Source organism: Chiloscyllium plagiosum, unplaced genomic scaffold (genome assembly GCF_037043375.1).
Source record: "Chiloscyllium plagiosum isolate Xiang-an unplaced genomic scaffold, Cpla_swu_hap1 HiC_scaffold_35, whole genome shotgun sequence".
Classification (NCBI taxonomy): Eukaryota; Metazoa; Chordata; class Chondrichthyes; order Orectolobiformes; family Hemiscylliidae; genus Chiloscyllium; species Chiloscyllium plagiosum.
In genome coordinates this window covers 47,619,988-47,638,821 of record NW_028270173.1, presented here as the reverse complement: position 1 = coordinate 47,638,821, position 18,834 = coordinate 47,619,988, and the positions used below count along the sequence as shown (strand labels likewise).

Genomic DNA, 18,834 nt, shown 5'->3' with positions numbered 1-18,834 from the left:
GTCCGTGTGGAGTTTGCACATTCTCCCCGTGTGTGTGTGGAGTTTGCCCAATCTCCCCGTGTCTGTGAGCAGTTTGCACATCTCCCCGTGTCTGCGTTGAGTTTGCACATTTTCCCTGTGTCTATGTGGACTTTGCACATTCTCCCCGTGTCTGTGTGGAGTTTGCGTATTCTCCCCGTTTCTGTGTGGTGTTTGCACATTCTCCCCGCGTCTGTGTGGGGTGTGCACATTCTCGCCGTGTCCGTGTGGCGTTTGCCCATTCTCCCCGTGTGTGTGTGTGGAGTTTGCACATTCTCCCTGCGTCTTTGTGGAGTTTGCACATTCTCCCCGTGTCTGTGTGGTGTTTGCACATTCTCCCCGTGTCTGTGTGGATTTTGCACATTCTCCCCGTGTCTTTGTGGAGTTTGCACATTCTCCCCATGTCTGCGTGGAGTTTGCACACTCTACCCGTGTCTGTGTGGAGTTTGCACATTCTCCCCGTGTCTGCGTGGTATTTGCACATTCTCCCCGTGTCTGCGTGGAGTTTAGACATTCTCCCCGTGTCTGTGTTGAGTTTGCACATTCTCCCCGTGGCTGTGTGGAGTTTGCACATTCTCGCCTTGTCTGTGTTACGTTTTCCAATTCTCCCCGTGTCTGTGCGGAGTTTGCACATTCTCCCCATGTCTGTGTTGAGTTTGCACAATCTCCCCGTGTCTGTGGGGAGTTTGCACATTCTCCCCGTGTCTGTGTTGAGTTTGCACATTTTCCCTATGTCTATGTGGACTTTGCACATTCTCCCCGTGTCTGTGTGGAGTTTGCACATTCTCTTTGTGTCCGTGTGGTGTATGCACATTCTCCCCGTGTCTGTGTGGGGTTTGCACATTCTCCCCGTGTCCCTGTGGAGTTTGCAGATTCTCCCTATGTCTGTGTGGAGTTTGCACATTCTCCCCGTGTCTGCATGGAGTATGCACATTCTCCATCTGTCTGTGTGGTGTTTGCACATTCTCCCCGTATCTGTGCTGAGTTTGCACACTCTCCCAGTGTCTGTGTTAAGTTTGCACATTCTCCCCGTGTCTGTGTTAAGTTTGCATATTCTCCCCGTCCCAGTGTGGAGTTTGCACATTCTTCCCGTGTCCGAGTGGAGTTTGTACATTCTCCCTGTGTCTGTATGGAGTTTGCACATTCTCCCCGTGTCTGTGTTGAGTTTGCGCATTCTCCCCATTTCTGTGTGGCGTTTGCACATTCTCCCCGAGTCTGTGTGGGGCTTGCACATTCTTCCCGTGTCCGAGTGGAGTTTGCACATTCTCCCTGTGTCTGTATGGAGTTTGCACATTCTCCCCATGTCAGTTTTGAGTTTGCGCATTCTCCCCATTTCTGTGTGGCGTTTGTACATTCTCCCCGAGTCTGTGTGGTGTTTGCACATTCTCCCTGTCTTTGTGTGGAGTTTGAACATTCTCCCCGTGTCTGTGTGGAGTTTGAACATTCTCGCCGTGTCTGTGTTGAGTTTGCTCATTCTCCCCGTTTCTGTGTGGCGTTTGCACATTCTCCCCGAGTCTGTGTGGGGTTTGCACATTCTCCCCGTGTCCGTTTGGAGTTTGCACATTCTCCCCGTGTCCGTGTGGAGTTTGCACATTCTCCCCGTGTCCGTGTGGTGTTTGCACATTCTCCCCGAGTCTGTGTGGAGTTTGCACATTCTCCCCGTGTCTGTGTTGAGTTTGCGTATTCTCCCTGTTTCTGTGTGGTGTTTGCACATTCTCCCCGTGTCCGTGTGGAGTTTGCACATTCTCCCCGTGTGTGTGTGGAGTTTGCCCAATCTCCCCGTGTCTGTGAGCAGTTTGCACATCTCCCCGTGTCTGTGTTGAGTTTGCACATTTTCCCTGTGTCTATGTGGACTTTGCACATTCTCCCCGTGTCTGTGTGGAGTTTGCACATTCTCTTCGTGTCCGTGTGTTGTATGCACATTCTCCCCGTGTCTGTGTGGGGTTTGCGCATTCTCCCCGTGTCCCTGTGGAGTTTGCAGATTCTCCCTATGTCTGTGTGGAGTTTGCACATTCTCCCCGTGTCTGCGTGGAGTTTGCACATTCTCCCTCTGTCTGTGTGGTGTTTGCACATTCTCCCCGTATCTGTGTTGAGTTTGCACACTCTCCCAGTGTCTGTGTGGAGTTTGCACATTCTCCCCGTGTCTGTGTTTAGTTTGCATATTCTCCCCGTGCCTGTGTGGAGTTTGCACATTCTTCCCGTGTCCGAGTGGAGTTTGCACATTCTCCCTGTGTCTGTATGGAGTTTGCACATTCTCCCCGTGTCTGTGTTGAGTTTGCACACTCTCCCAGTGTCTGTGTTGAGTTTTCACATTCTCCCCGTGTCTGTGTGGAGTTTGCACATTCTCCCCGCGTCTGTGTGGAGTTTGCAATTTCTCCTCGTGTCTGTGTGGGGTTTGCACATTCTCCCCGTGTCTGTGTGGAGTTTGCACTTTCTCCTCGTGTCTGTGTTGGGTTTGCACATTCTCCCCGTATCTATCTTGTTTTGCACATTCTCCCCGTATCTCTGTGGAGTTTGCACATTCTCCCCGTGTCTGTGTTTAGTTTGCATATTCTTCCCGTGTCCGAGTGGAGTTTGCACATTCTCCCTGTGTCTGTGTGGAGTTTGCACATTCTCCCCATGTCTGTTTTGAGTTTGCAATTTCTCCCCATGTCCGTGCGGTGTTTGCACATTCTCCCCATGTCTGCGTGGTGTTTGCACATTCTCCCTGTCTTTGTTTGGAGTTTGAACATTCTCCCCGTGTCTGTGTGCAGTTTGCACATTCTCCCCGTGTCTGTGTGGAGTTTACACATTCTCCCCGTGTCCGTGCGGTGTTTGCACATTCTCCCCATGTCTGCGTGGTGTTAGCACATTCTCCCTGTCTTTGTGTGGTGTCTGCACATTCTCCCCGCGTGTGTGTTGAGTTTGCACATTCTCCCCGTGTCCGTGTGGTGTTTGCACATTCTCCCCATGTCTGTGTGGAGTTTGCACATTCTCCCCGTGTCTGTGTTGAGTTTGCGCATTCTCCCCGTTTCTGTGTGGTGTTTGCACATTCTCCCCGAGTCTGTGTGGGGTTTGCACATTCTCCCTGTGTCCGTGTGGAGTTTGCACATTCTCCCCGTGTGTGTGTGTGGAGTTTGCACATTCTCCCTGTGTCTGTGTGAAGTTTGCACATACTCCCCGTGTCTGTGTGGTGTTTGCACATTCTCCCCGTGTCTGTGTGAATTTTGGACATTCTCCCCGTGTCTGTGTGGAGTTTGCATATTCTCCCCGAGTCTGTGTTGAGTTTGCACAATCTCCCCGTGTCTCTGTGTAGTTTGCACATTCTCCCCGTGTCTGTGTTGAGTTTGCACATTTCCCCTGAATCGATGTGGGCTTTGCACATTCTCCCCGTGTCTGTGTGGAGTTTGCACACACTCCCCGTGTCTGTGGGGAGTTTGCACATTCTCCCCATGTCTGCGTGGAGTTTGCACATTCTCCCCGTGTCTGTGTCGAGTTTGCACACACTCCCCGTGTCTGTGGGGAGTTTGCACATTCTCCCCATGTCTGCGTGGATTTTGCACATTCTCCCCGCGTCTGTGTGGAGTTTGCACTTTCTCCTCGTGTCTGTGTGGGGTTTGCACATTCTCCCCGTGCCTGTGTGGAGTTTGCAGACTCTCCCCGTGTCTGTGGGGAGTTTGCACTTTCACCCCATGTCTGTGTGGAGTTTGCACATTCTCCCCGTGCCTGTGTGGAGTTTGCACACACTCCCCGTGTCTGTGGGGAGTTTGCACATTCTCCCCGTGCCTATGTGGAGTTTGCACGCACTCCCCATGTCTGTGAGGAGTTTGCACTTTGACCCCATATCTGTGTGGAGTTTGCACATTCTCCCCGTGCCTGTGTGGAGTTTGCACACACTCCCCGTGTCTGTGCGGAGTTTGCACTTTCTCCCCATGTCTGCGTGGATTTTGCACATTCTCCCCGCGTCTGTGTGGAGTTTGCACTTTCTCCTCGTGTCTGTGTGGGGTTTGCACATTCTCCCCGTGTCTGTGTGGAGTTTGCACTTTCTCCTCGTGTCTGTGTGGGGTTTGCACATTCTCCCCGTGTCTATCTTGTTTTGCACATTCTCCCCGTATCTCTGTGGAGTTTGCACATTCTCCCCGTGTCTGTGTTTAGTTTGCATATTCTTCCCGTGTCCGAGTGGAGTTTGCACATTCTCCCTGTGTCTGTGTGGAGTTTGCACATTCTCCCCGTGTCTGTTTTGAGTTTGCAATTTCTCCCCATGTCCGTGCGGTGTTTGCACATTCTCCCTGTCTTTGTTTGGAGTTTGAACATTCTCCCCGTGTCTGTGTGCAGTTTGCACATTCTCCCCGTGTCTGTGTGGAGTTTACACATTCTCCCCGTGTCCGTGCGGTGTTTGCACATTCTCCCCATGTCTGCGTGGTGTTAGCACATTCTCCCTGTCTTTGTGTGGTGTCTGCACATTCTCCCCGCGTGAGTGTTGAGTTTGCACATTCTCCCCGTGTCCGTGTGGTGTTTGCACATTCTCCCCATGTCTGTGTGGAGTTTGCACATTCTCCCCGTGTCTGTGTTGAGTTTGCGCATTCTCCCCGTTTCTGTGTGGTGTTTGCACATTCTCCCCGAGTCTGTGTGGGGTTTGCACATTCTCCCTGTGTCCGTGTGGAGTTTGCACATTCTCCCCGTGTGTGTGTGTGGAGTTTGCACATTCTCCCTGTGTCTGTGTGGAGTTTGCACATACTCCCCGTGTCTGTGTGGTGTTTGCACATTCTCCCCGTGTCTGTGTGAATTTTGGACATTCTCCCCGTGCCTGTGTGGAGTTTGCACATTCTCCCCGTGTCTGTGTGGAGTTTGCTTATTCTCCCCGAGTCTGTGTTGAGTTTGCACAATCTCCCCGTGTCTCTGTGTAGTTTGCACATTCTCCCCGTGTCTGTGTTGAGTTTGCACATTTCCCCTGTATCTATGTGGGCTTTGCACATTCTCCCCGTGTCTGTGTGGAGTTTGCACACACTCCCCGTGTCTGTGGGGAGTTTGCACATTCTCCCCATGTCTGCGTGGAGTTTGCACATTCTCCCCGTGTCTGTGTCGAGTTTGCACACACTCCCCGTGTCTGTGGGGAGTTTGCACATTCTCCCCATGTCTGCGTGGATTTTGCACATTCTCCCCGCGTCTGTGTGGAGTTTGCACTTTCTCCTCGTGTCTGTGTGGGGTTTGCACATTCTCCCCGTGCCTGTGTGGAGTTTGCAGACTCTCCCCGTGTCTGTGGGGAGTTTGCACTTTCACCCCATGTCTGTGTGGAGTTTGCACATTCTCCCCGTGCCTGTGTGGAGTTTGCACACACTCCCCGTGTCTGTGGGGAGTTTGCACATTCTCCCCGTGCCTATGTGGAGTTTGCACGCACTCCCCATGTCTGTGAGGAGTTTGCACTTTGACCCCATATCTGTGTGGAGTTTGCACATTCTCCCCGTGCCTGTGTGGAGTTTGCACACACTCCCCGTGTCTGTGCGGAGTTTGCACTTTCTCCCCATGTCTGCGTGGATTTTGCACATTCTCCCCGCGTCTGTGTGGAGTTTGCACTTTCTCCTCGTGTCTGTGTGGGGTTTGCACATTCTCCCCGTGTCTGTGTGGAGTTTGCACTTTCTCCTCGTGTCTGTGTGGGGTTTGCACATTCTCCCCGTGTCTATCTTGTTTTGCACATTCTCCCCGTATCTCTGTGGAGTTTGCACATTCTCCCCGTGTCTGTGTTTAGTTTGCATATTCTTCCCGTGTCCGAGTGGAGTTTGCACATTCTCCCTGTGTCTGTGTGGAGTTTGCACATTCTCCCCGTGTCTGTTTTGAGTTTGCAATTTCTCCCCATGTCCGTGCGGTGTTTGCACATTCTCCCCTTGTCTGCGTGGTGTTTGCACATTCTCCCTGTCTTTGTTTGGAGTTTGAACATTCTCCCCGTGTCTGTGTGCAGTTTGCATATTCTCCCCGTGTCTGTGTGGAGTTTACACATTCTCCCCGTGTCCGTGCGGTGTTTGCACATTCTCCCCATGTCTGCGTGGTGTTAGCACATTCTCCCTGTCTTTGTGTGTTGTCTGCACATTCTCCCCGCGTGTGTGTTGCGTTTGCACATTCTCACCGTGTCCGTGTGGTGTTTGCACATTCTCCCCATGTCTGTGTGGAGTTTGCACATTCTCCCCGTGTCTGTGTTGAGTTTGCGCATTCTCCCCGTTTCTGTGTGGTGTTTGCACATTCTCCCCGAGTCTGTGTGGGGTTTGCACATTCTCCCTGTGTCCGTGTGGAGTTTGCACATTCTCCCCGTGTGTGTGTGTGGAGTTTGGACATTCTCCCTCTGTCTGTATGGAGTTTGCACATACTCCCCGTGTCTGTGTGGAGTTTGCACATTCTCCCCGTGTCTGTATGGAGTTTGCACATTCTCCCCGTGTCTGTGTTGAGTTTGCACATTTTCCCTGTGTCTATGTTGACTTTGCACATTCTCCCTATGTCTGTGTGGATTTTGGACATTCTCCCCGTGTCTGTGTGGAGTTTGCACATTCTCCCCGTGTCTGTGTGGAGTTTGCACATTCTCCCCATGTCTGTGTTGAGTTTGCACAATCTCCCCGTGTCTGTGTGGAGTTTGCACATTCTCCCCGTGTCTGTGTTGAGTTTGCACATTTTCCCTGTGTCTATCTGGACTTTGCACATTCTCCCCGTGTCAGTGTTGAGTTTGCACATTCTCTTCGTGTCCGTGTGGGGTATGCACATTCTCCCCGTGTCTGTGTGGGGTTTGCACATTCTCCCCGTGTCCCTGTGGAGTTTGCAGATTCTCCCTTTGTCTGTGTGGAGTTTGCACATTCTCCCCGTGTCTGCGTGGAGTTTGCACATTCTCCCTCTGTCTGTGTGGTGTTTGCACACTCTCCCAGTGTCTGTGTGGAGTTTGCACATTCTCCCCGTGTCTGTGTTTAGTTTGCATATTCTCCCCGTGCCTGTGTGGAGTTTGCACATTCTTCCCGTGTCCGAGTTGAGTTTGCACACTCTCCCAGTGTCTGTGTTGAGTTTTCACATTCTCCCCGTATCTGTGTGGAGTTTGCACATTCTCCCCGTGTCTGTTTTGAGTTTGCGCATTCTCCCCATTTCTGTGTGGCGTTTGCACATTCTCCCCGAGTCTGTGTGGTGTTTGCACATTCTCCCTGTCTTTGTGTGGAGTTTGAACATTCTCCCCGTGTCTGTGTGCAGTTTGCACATTCTCCCCGTGTCTGTGTTGAGTTTACGCATTCTACCCGTTTCTGTGTGGCGTTTGCATATTCTCCCCGAGTCTGTGTGGGGTTTGCACATTCTCCCCGTGTCCGTGTGGAGTTTGCACATACTCCCCATGTCCGTGTGGTGTTTGCACATTCTCCCCGTGTCTGTGTGGAGTTTGCACATTCTCCCCATGTCTGTGTTGAGTTTGCGTATTCTCCCCGTGTCTGTGTGGTGTTTGCACATTCTCCCCGTGTCCGTGTGGAGTTTGCACATCTCCCCGTGTCTGTGTTGAGTTTGCACATTTTCCCTGTGTCTATGTGGACTTAGCACATTCTCCCCGTGTCTGTGTGGAGTTTGTACATTCTCTTCGTGTCCGTGTGGTGTATGCACATTCTCCCCGTGTCTGTGTGGAGTTTGCACATTCTCCCCGTGTCCCTGTGGAGTTTGCAGATTCTCCCTATGCCTGTGTGGAGTTTGCACATTCTCCCCGTGTCTGCGTGGAGTTTGCACATTCTCCCTCTGACTGTGTGGTGTTTGCACATTCTCCCCATGTCTGTATTGAGTTTGCACAATCTCCCCGTGTCTGTGTGGAGTTTGCACATTCTCCCCGTGTCTGCGTGGAGTTTGCACATTCTCCCTCTGTCTGTGTGGTGTTTGCACACTCTCCCAGTGTCTGTGTGGAGTTTGCACATTCTCCCCGTGTCTGTGTTTAGTTTGCATATTCTCCCCGTGCCTGTGTGGAGTTTGCACATTCTTCCCGTGTCCGAGTTGAGTTTGCACACTCTCCCAGTGTCTGTGTTGAGTTTTCACATTCTCCCCGTATCTGTGTGGAGTTTGCACATTCTCCCCGAGTCTGTGTGGGGCTTGCACATTCTTCCCGTGTCCGAGTGGAGTTTGCACATTCTCCCTGTGTCAGTATGGAGTTTGCACATTCTCCCCGTGTCTGTTTTGAGTTTGCGCATTCTCCCCATTTCTGTGTGGCGTTTGCACATTCTCCCCGAGTCTGTGTGGTGTTTGCACATTCTCCCTGTCTTTGTGTGGAATTTGAACATTCTCCCCGTGTCTGTGTGCAGTTTGCACATTCTCCCCGTGTCTGTGTTGAGTTTACGCATTCTACCCGTTTCTGTGTGGCGTTTGCATATTCTCCCCGAGTCTGTGTGGGGTTTGCACATTCTCCCCGTGTCCGTGTGGAGTTTGCACATACTCCCCATGTCCGTGTGGTGTTTGCACATTCTCCCCGTGTCTGTGTGGAGTTTGCACATTCTCCCCGTGTCTGTGTTGAGTTTGCGTATTCTCCCCGTGTCTGTGTGGTGTTTGCACATTCTCCCGTGTCCGTGTGGAGTTTGCACATCTCCCCGTGTCTGTGTTGAGTTTGCACATTTTCCCTGTGTCTATGTGGACTTAGCACATTCTCCCCGTGTCTGTGTGGAGTTTGTACATTCTCTTCGTGTCCGTGTGGTGTATGCACATTCTCCCCGTGTCTGTGTGGAGTTTGCACATTCTCCCCGTGTCCCTGTGGAGTTTGCAGATTCTCCCTATGCCTGTGTGGAGTTTGCACATTCTCCCCGTGTCTGCGTGGAGTTTTCACATTCTCCCTCTGACTGTGTGGTGTTTGCACATTCTCCCCGTATCTGTGTTGAGTTTGCACATTCTCCCAGTGTCTGTGTGGAGTTTGCACATTCTCCCCGTGTCTGTGTTTAGTTTGCATATTCTCCCCGTGCCTGTGTGGAGTTTGCACATTCTTCCCGTGTCCGAGTGGAGTTTGCACATTCTCCCTGTGTCTGTATGGAGTTTGCACATTCTCCCCGTGTCTGTGTTGAGTTTGCACACTCTCCCAGTGTCTGTGTTGAGTTTTCACATTCTCCCCGTTTCTGTGTGGCGTTTGCACATTTTCCCCGAGTCTGTGTGGTGTTTTCACATTCTCCCCGTGTCCGTGTGGAGTTTGCACATTCTCCCCGTGTCTGTGTGGAGTTTGCGTATTCTCCCCGTTTCTGTGTGGCGTTTGCACATTCTCCCCAAGTCTGTGTGGGGTTTGCACATTCTCCCCGTGTCCGTGTGGAGTTTGCACATTCTCCCCGTGTCCGTGTGGTGTTTGCACATTCTCCCCGTGTCTGTGTGGAGTTTGCACATTCTCCCCGTGTCTGTGTTGAGTTTGCGTATTCTCCCCGTTTCTGTGTGGTGTGTGCACATTCTCCCCATGTCCGTGTGGAGTTTGCACATTCTCCCCGTGTGTGTGGAGTTTGCACATTCTCCCCGTGTCTGTGTGGAGTTTGCACATTCTCCCCGTGTCTGTGTGGTATTTGCACATTCTCCCCGTGTCTGCGTGGAGTTTATACATTCTCCCTGGGTCTGTGTTGAGTTTGCACATTCTCCCCGTGTCTGTGTGGAGTTTGCACATTCTCGCCTTGTCTGTGTTACGTTTTCATATTCTCCCCGTGTCTGTGCGGAGTTTGCACATTCTCCCCATGTCTGTGTTGAGTTTACACAATCTCCCCGTGTCTGTGTGGAGTTTGCACATTCTCCCCGTGTCTGTGTTGAGTTTGCACATTCTCCCCGTGTCTGTGTGGAGTTTGCACATTCTCTTCGTGTCCGTGTGGTGTATGCACATTCTCCCCGTGTCTGTGTGGGGTTTGCACATTCTCCCCGTGTCCCTGTGGAGTTTGCAGATTCTCCATGTGTCTGTGTGGAGTTTGCACATTCTCCCTGTGTCTGCGTGGAGTTTGCACATTCTCCCTCTGTCTGTGTGGTGTTTGCACATTCTCCCCGTATCTGTGTTGAGTTTGCACACTCTCCCAGTGTCTGTATGGAGTTTGCACATTCTCCCCGTGTCTGTGTTGAGTTTGCCCATTCTCCCCATGTCTGTGTTGAGTTTGCACATTTTCCCCGTGTCTGTGTGGAGTTTCCACATTCTCCACGTGTCTGTGTTAAGTTTGCATATTCTCCCTGCGTCTCTGTGGAGTTTGCACATTCTCCCCATGTCTGTCAAGTTTGCACATTTTCCCCGTGTCTTTGTGGAGTTTGCACATTCTCCCCGTGTCTGTGTGGAGTTTGCACATTCTCCCCGTGTCTGCGTGGTATTTGAACATTCTCCCCGTGTCTGCGTGGAGTTTATACATTCGCCCCCTGTCTGTGTGGAGTTTGCACATTCTCCCCGTGTCTGAGTTGAGTTTGCACATTCTCCCCGTGTCTGTGTGCAGTTTGCACAATCTCGCCTTGTCTGTGTTACGTTCGCATATTCTCCCCGTGTCTGTGCGGAGTTTGCACATTGTCCCCGAGTCTGTGTTGAGTTTGCACAATCTCCCCGTGTCTGTGTGGAGTTTGCACATTCTCCCCGTGTCTGTGTTGAGTTTGCACATTTCCCCTGTATCTATGTGGGCTTTGCACATTCTCCCCGTGTCTGTGTGGAGTTTGCACACACTCCCCGTGTCTGTGGGGAGTTTGCACATTCTCCCCATGTCTGCGTGGATTTTGCACATTCTCCCCGTGTCTGTGTGGAGTTTGCACACACTCCCCGTGTCTGTGGGGAGTTTGCACATTCTCCCCAAGTCTGCGTGGATTTTGCACATTCTCCCCGCGTCTGTGTGGAGTTTGCACTTTCTCCTCGTGTCTGTGTGGGGTTTGCACATTCTCCCCGTGTCTGTGTGGAGTTTGCACTTTCTCCTCGTGTCTGTGTGGGGTTTGCACATTCTCCCCGTGTCTATCTTGTTTTGCACATTCTCCCCGTATCTGTGTGGAGTTTGCACATTCTCCCCGTGTCTGTGTTTAGTTTGCATATTCTTCCCGTGTCCGAGTGGAGTTTGCACATTCTCCCTGTGTCTGCGTGGTGTTTGCACATTCTCCCTGTCTTTGTGTGGAGTTTGAACATTCACCCCGTGTCTGTGTGGAGTTTGCACATTCTCCCCGTGTCTGTGTGGAGTTTACACATTCTCCCCGTGTCTGTGCGGTGTTTGCACATTCTCCCCATGTCTGCGTGCTGTTTGCACATTCTCCCCATGTCTTTGTGGAGTTTGCGCATTCTCCCCATTTCTGTGTGGTGTTTGCACATTCTCTCCGAGTCTGTGTGGGGTTTGCACATTCTCCCCGTGTCCGTGTGGAGTTTGCACATTCTCCCCGTGTCCGTGTGGTGTTTGCACATTCTCCCCATGTCTGTGTTGAGTTTGCGCATTCTACTCGTTTCTGTGTGGGGTTTGCACATTCTCCCCGTGTCTGTGTGGAGTTTGCACATTCTCCCCATGTCTGTGTTGAGTTTGCGCATTCTACTCGTTTCTGTGTGGTGTTTGCACATTCTCCCCGTGTCTGTGTGGAGTTTGCGCATTCTCCCCATTTCTGTGTGGTGTTTGCACATTCTCTCCGAGTCTGTGTGGGGTTTGCACATTCTCCCCGTGTCCGTGTGGAGTTTGCACATTCTCCCCGAGTCTGTGTGGGGTTTGCACATTCTCCCCGTGTCCGTGTGGAGTTTGCACATTCTCCCCGTGTGTGTGTGTGGAGTTTGCACATTCTCCCTGTGTCTGTGTTGTGTTTGCACATTATACCCGTGTCTGTGTGGATTTTGGACATTCTCCCCGTGTCTGTGTGGAGTTTGCACATTCTCCCCGTGTCTGCGTGGAGTTTATACATTCGCCCCCTGTCTGTGTGGATTTTGCACATTCTCCCCGTGTCTGTGTGGAGTTTGCACATTCTCCCCGTGTCTGTGTGGAGTTTGCACACTCTACCCGTGTGTGTGTGGAGTTTGCACATTCTCGCTGTGTCTGTGTGGAGTTTGCACATTCTCCCCGTGTCTGTGTGGTGTTTGCACATTCTCCCCGTGTCTGTGTGGAGTTTGTATATTCTCCCCGTGTCTGTGTGGAGTTTGCACATTCTCCCCGTGTCTGCGTGGTATTTGCACATTCTCCCCGTGTCTGCGTGGAGTTTATCCATTCTCCCCGGGTCTGTGTTGAGTTTGCACATTCTCCCCGTGTCTGTGTGGAGTTTGCACATTCTCGCCTTGTCTGTGTTACGTTTTCATATTCTCCCCGTGTCTGTGCGGAGTTTGCACATTCTCCCCATGTCTGTGTTGAGTTTACACAATCTCCCCGTGTCTGTGTGGAGTTTGCACATTCTCCCCGTGTCTGTGTTGAGTTTGCACATTTTCCCTGTGTCTATGTGGACTTTGCACATTCTCCCCGTGTCTGTGTGGAGTTTGCACATTCTCTTCATGTCCGTGTGGTGTATGCACATTCTCCCCGTGTCTGTGTGGGGTTTGCACATTCTCCCCGTGTCCCTGTGGAGTTTGCAGATTCTCCATGTGTCTGTGTGGAGTTTGCACATTCTCCCTGTGTCTGCGTGGAGTTTGCACATTCTCCCTCTGTCTGTGTGGTGTTTGCACATTCTCCCCATCTCTGTGTTGAGTTTGCACACTCTCCCAGTGTCTGTGTGGAGTTTGCACATTCTCCCCGTGTCTGTGTTGAGTTTGCCCATTCTCCCCGTGTCTGTGTTGAGTTTGCAGATTTTCCCCGTGTCTGTGTGGAGTTTCCACATTCTCCCCGTGTCTGTGTTAAGTTTGCATATTCTCCCCGCGTCTCTGTGGAGTTTGCACATTCTCCCCATGTCTGTTGAGTTTGCACATTTTCCCCGTGTCTTTGTGGAGTTTGCATATTCTCCCCGTGTCTGTGTGGAGTTTGCACATTCTCCCCATGTCTGTTGAGTTTGCACATTTTCCCCGTGTCTGTGTGAGGTTTGCACATTCTCCCCGTTTCCGTGTGTTGTTTGCACATTCTCCCTGTGTCTGTGTGGAGTTTCCACATTGTCCGAGTGTCTGCGTGGGTTTCCTCTGGGTGCTCTGGTTTCCTCCCACCATCCAAAGATGTGCAGTGCAGTGTGGATTGGCCACAGTAACATGCCCCATAGTGTCCTGGGATGTGCAGGTTAGGGTGGAATGGCCCACGTGCAGGCTAGGTGCATTATCCATGAGGAGGGCTGGGATAGGGTCAAGGATGGGTGTGGGTGGGATGCCCTTTGGGAAGGTTGGTGTGGATCTGTTGGGCCCAATGGCCTGTTTCCACACTTGTGTGGATTCTATCTCTTCCCTAAATGCACAAAGATTAATCCTGGTCTGCTCCATTCCCCGGGACGCTGCGAGTTGCAAGCAGAGATCTGTTTAAGTGATAGACCCACGGATACATAAGTGTTCAAAAAGACACGATGAGTTCTCTATCATGTGACCTCTCAGTGTTGTATACATGAGTCTGTGCAACAGAGAAAAAGTACAAACTTGCCCATCTCCACGCTCTGACTCAAAACAGCAAGCGACCAGCCACCAGTTCAGGCCCCACCCTCTGGCCAGTGACAGGCATTGGGTGATACAGTTGGAATGCATCAACGGAGCCCTTTACAAAGCAGACTCAGGGATGGGTCTGCAGAACTGTCTGCCCCAGGCTGGGACTAGCCCATATACAAAACAAGTAGTGGCTCTGTTTTGGTGTCCAACAAGTAACTATTTTCCTTTTCAGCTGTGATTCCTCAATTATCACAGAGAGCAAAATGGGCTGTCGCAGATTAACAGTTCACTTCAGTATAGGAGTTGGAGGTCATGTTGTAGTTGTACAGGACATTGGTTTGGTCGCTTTTGGAATATTGCGTTCAGTTCTGGTCTCCCTGCTGTAGGAAGGATGTTGTGAAACTTGAAAGGGTTCAGAGGGATCTGGGTCAAATGCTGACAAAAGGGAGTTGATTAATTTCGGATATCTGGTCAGCATGGAGGAGTTGGACTGAAGGGTCTGTTTCCATGCTGTATATCTCTGAGACCCGATGACCTCATACTCATTACAGGTCTGGCAGCATCCAAGGAACAGGAGAATCGACGTTTCGGGCATAAGCCCTTCTTCAGGAATGAGGAATGTTCCTCATTCCTGAATAAGGGCTTATGCCCAAAACGTCGATTCTCCTGTTCCTTGGAAGATTTCTCATTCCTGAAGAAGGGCTTATGCCTGAAACGTCGATTCTCCTGTTTCCTTGGATGCTGCCTGACCTGCTGCGCTTTTCCAGCAACACATTTTCAGCTCTGATCTCCAGCATCTGCAGCCCTCACTTTCTCTCATACTCATTACATCTTGTTCTGAATCACTGGGGTCGCTGGTGGTTAAGCCTCATTGTTCCCAGTGTCATTAGGAACATTAACAATTTCAAGGAGTATTCCCCAGTTTCCCTGAATTTCTGATAGAAATCACAGACCAGGTTTCTGCATTGAACCAGAATCAATATTTATTACAAGAAATTAGTCTCTAACTTCAGGTAACCAGGATGTGGAGGAGCCGTGTTGGACTGGGGTGGGCCAAGTTAGAAACCATGCAACACTTGGTTATAGTCCAAGTTTATCTGGAAACACTAGCTTACTTCCAAATAAGCCTTTTGGACTATAACCTGGTATTGTGCAATTTTTAACTTCAGGTAATCAGTTAGAAACCACCGGCATATAATTACCAACTTCTAATCCCCTTCGAAACTCCCCTGTCACACACATACACCCACAGTCAAATGACAGGGTAAAACAGATTATGATCATAGGAAAGACTGGAAAGACAGTTCAATAGTATTCATTCCCAGATTCTGTTGTTGAAATGATTTACAAGGATGTTGCCAGGGTTGGAGATTTTGAGCTGTAGGGAGAGGTTGAACAGGCTTGGGGCTGTTTTCCCTGGAGCATCAGAGATTGAGAGGTGACCTTGTAGATGTTTACAAAATCAAGATGAGTATGGATAGGATAAATAGACAAAGTCTTTTCCCTGGGGTAGGTGAGTACAGCATGGAAACAGACCCTTTGGTCCATGCAGACCAGATATCCCAACCCAATCTAGTCCCACCTTTCAGCACCCAGCCCATATCCCTCCAAATCCTTCCTATTCATATACCCATCCAATGCCTCTTAAATGTTGCAATTGTACCAGCCTCCACTACTTCCTCTGGCAGCTCATTCCATACACGTGCCACCCTCTGTGCGAAAAAGTTACCTCTTAGTTCTCTTTTATATCTTTCCCCTCTCACCCTAAACCTATGCCCTCTAGTTCTGGACTCACCTACCACAGGGAAAAGACTTTGTCTATTTATCCTATCCATGCCCATCCTGATTTTGTGAACATCTACAAGGTCACCCCTCAACCTCTGACGCTCCAGGGAAAACAGCCCCAAGCCTGTCAACCTCTCCCTGCAGCTCAAAATCTCCAACCCTGGCAACATTCTTGTAAATCTTTTTTGAAGTCTTTCAAGTTTCACAACATCTTTCCAATAATTGGAAGGAGACCAGAATTGCATGCGATATTCCAACTATGGCCTAACCAATGTCCGGTATAGCCGCAACATGACCTCCCAACTCCTGTACTCAATACTCTGACCAATAAAAGAAAGCATACCAAACGCCTTCTTCACTATTCTATCTACCTGTGACTTCACTTTCAAAGAGCTATGAACCTGCAGACCAAGGTCTCTTTGATCAGCAATACTCCCTAGGACTCTACCATTAAGTGTATAAGTCCTTCTGCTGGCCAGCACATTGCAGTGCTCTTTACTCTGAATACTTGCAGAGGCAGCGGATGGCTGGTATCACATAAAAAATGACTCTGACTTATCAGTTACAAGCCACAACTTACAACTATTGATACAGGAAAGATAAGACCATAAGCATGGAGCAGAAATTAGGCCATTCAGCCCATCAAGTCTGCTCCACCATTCAGTCATGTCTGATAAAGTTTGCAACACCATTCTCCCATTTTCTCCCCATAACCCTTGATACTCAAACTGCTTTTCATCAGGTCTACAGTGTGCTTTGACTGCAGTGAACAGAGAGTCTGCTCCTGAGCTGAGGAAGTACTGTACTCCCCTCTTTCTCTCTGTTCCCAGCTTCAGGCTTTCCAGAGACCTGAGAACCAATCACTCAGTTGTTGCCAGGCAGAACAGTCTCTGTGTGGGAGAAGGGAATACCATTTTGCCTACTGACCACTTCCTTACAGAAAACATGTTTGGCTCTAGCGAAAGAGGGCCTACCCACAATGCCACTGATACCTCAAATTAGCTATACTCAGGAACTAACAGTAAAAGAGCCAATACCTAAGCCATTACCTAATCGAAGGAATATGTTATCTAAACAACCAGCTAATGGGATTCTCGACCTCACAATGGCACTGCACCTCCAGAATCCACAAAGGCTCTCTCTGTCTCCCCAGGAGTCCAGCCGACACAATGCCCCCACAGACTAAATGGCACCAGGGTATTCCATATGGATGACCACTGTCCTATGGAACTATTGTGAACAGGATGCTACCCCTTACTGTTTCAATGCCTTTAGATTAGCTAACCTCCTGTGGGCATTGTTTACCTGACAGATACTGCTGGACATGCAGCATTGATTCAACAATCTCAAACTATCAACTATAATCAGAACGGTATTGTCCTGTAATTAACATCAGTCTCTTGTGACCCTATAAAGAACGGAATATGCCTGTACTTCAGGGAACAGAGCTGAGGCTCATCTGTACAGAGTACCCATTATGTATACGTGTGGTTAATTTCTCTTCCCACGATAGCATGAAATAAACCAGTGTGGATCAATTTCACAAGATCTTCATACAAGTTTTATTAATAAATGGACAATTCTCTGATACGCTGTCATCGGCTATTGGTCACTCATCCATAGACCAGTCAACTTCTTGTAGCCAGCAAAGGCTGCATCTGTACGTCCCTCCCTCTCCCCCCCCCCCCCCCCCCCAGCTCCAGATTATCTGCAACTCTTCAGTCATTGTTTTCTCAAACAGTTGCTTTAAAAACACATATTTAAAATATGCCAACATTTTTATTTCCATCACACATTCTGTGCCCTGTGCAAGTCAAACTTAATTCCTTTCATTTCTTCAGGACAGTTCTCAAGGACAGCAGGCATGAAAAGAAGTGATCCCACCTTTCACCAACATTGTGTTTAATCTGAGCAAATCTAGACTTGATCTCTACAAACTGCAACAGTCAGTCAGCAATGAGCCTGCACCGGAGATTAACATGTAATTAGGACATCTAAGAGCATGCCACTTACTTCTGCCTTTGAGTTATATTTTCTAACAATAAATAACATTTTGCATAACTTGAGTTAGAGTGCCAGTATTAGGTCTTTGTATTGCACATTACTCTGACAGTTTTCACACAGTTAGGTTTCTATGGAACTAGATTGACCAGTCTGACTAGGCTGTGTGGGACCTGCCAAACAAACAAACCAGAGAGAAATGTGAATTATTGCAAGAATAGGGAACATGGTTAAACCAGTCAGTCATTGCAATGCAACAGTTCAAATACCTCAATGAACATAATGCTCCAAAAAGCAAGGATTCTCTCAAAATGAATCAGAGTTGGAATGGGGTCTGAGTTAATTTGCAAAGAGCATTCAAACCCTCAATGAAATGTCTGCCTCCTTTTGTAATGGGAGGACATTCTCAGCCGATTCCCTGGAAACATTATCGTTACAGAAGTGAAGGTGGGACGATATAGATTTGTACGAAGAGTAAATGATTGTGTGCCATGTCACATAGAGACAGGGTAATCCGGTTCTGGTGCTGCCTCACACTTTGTGCTGCAGCTCCCACCTTTATAAACCCATCAGCGAAAGACCGACTGGGCCTGTCGCTGGGTCCCATCAGCGAGACACAGCACAAACCCGATGGGGTTTCGGGTTGGACACGAAGCCGATTCTCGGGCTGGTGTCCAGGTTGGTCACGCCTGGTGGGGCCTGGAAGTGGAACTTCTGCAGCAGGGTAATGAAGAACAGGAAAAGCTCCATTTTAGCCAGTGCCTCACCAGCACACACCCTCCGACCTGAAAAAGAACGGGGACGGTCAGTACCTCACCCACACACACACAGACACAGACACACACACACATACACACACACAGACACACACACATGCACACACATACACACACACAGACACACACATACACAGATAGACACACACACACTCGCACATACACAGATAGACACACACACACACACACACACTCACACATACACAGATAGACACACACACACACTCGCACATACACAGATTGACACACGCACCCATAGACACACACTCGCACATACACAGATAGGCACACACACACAGACACACACTCCCACATACACAGACAGACACACACTCCCACATACACAGATAGACACACACACAGACACACATTCGCACATACACAGATAGACACACACACACACACTCGCACATACACAGATAGACACACACACACAGACACACAGATAGACACACACACACAGACACACACTCGCACATACACACACTCGCACATACACAGATAGACACACACACACAGACACACAGATAGACACACACACAGACACACACTCGCACATACACACACAGACACACACTCGCACATACACAGATAGACACACACATACATAGATAGACACACAAACACACAGTCTCTCACACACACACACAGATCGACACACACAGATAGACACACACACACACATACATAGATAGACACACAAACACACAGTCTCTCACACACACACACAGATAGACACACACACACACACAGACAGGCGCACACACACACACACACACACACACAGTCTCACAC

General features: G+C 49.7%; 1 pseudogene; it reads right to left on the bottom strand.

The window, feature by feature from the left end:
- Positions 1-18,013, bottom strand: part of LOC148140779 (uncharacterized) — a 67,042-nt pseudogene extending 49,029 nt beyond the window's left edge.
- Between the last annotated feature and the right edge of the window lie 821 nt (positions 18,014-18,834).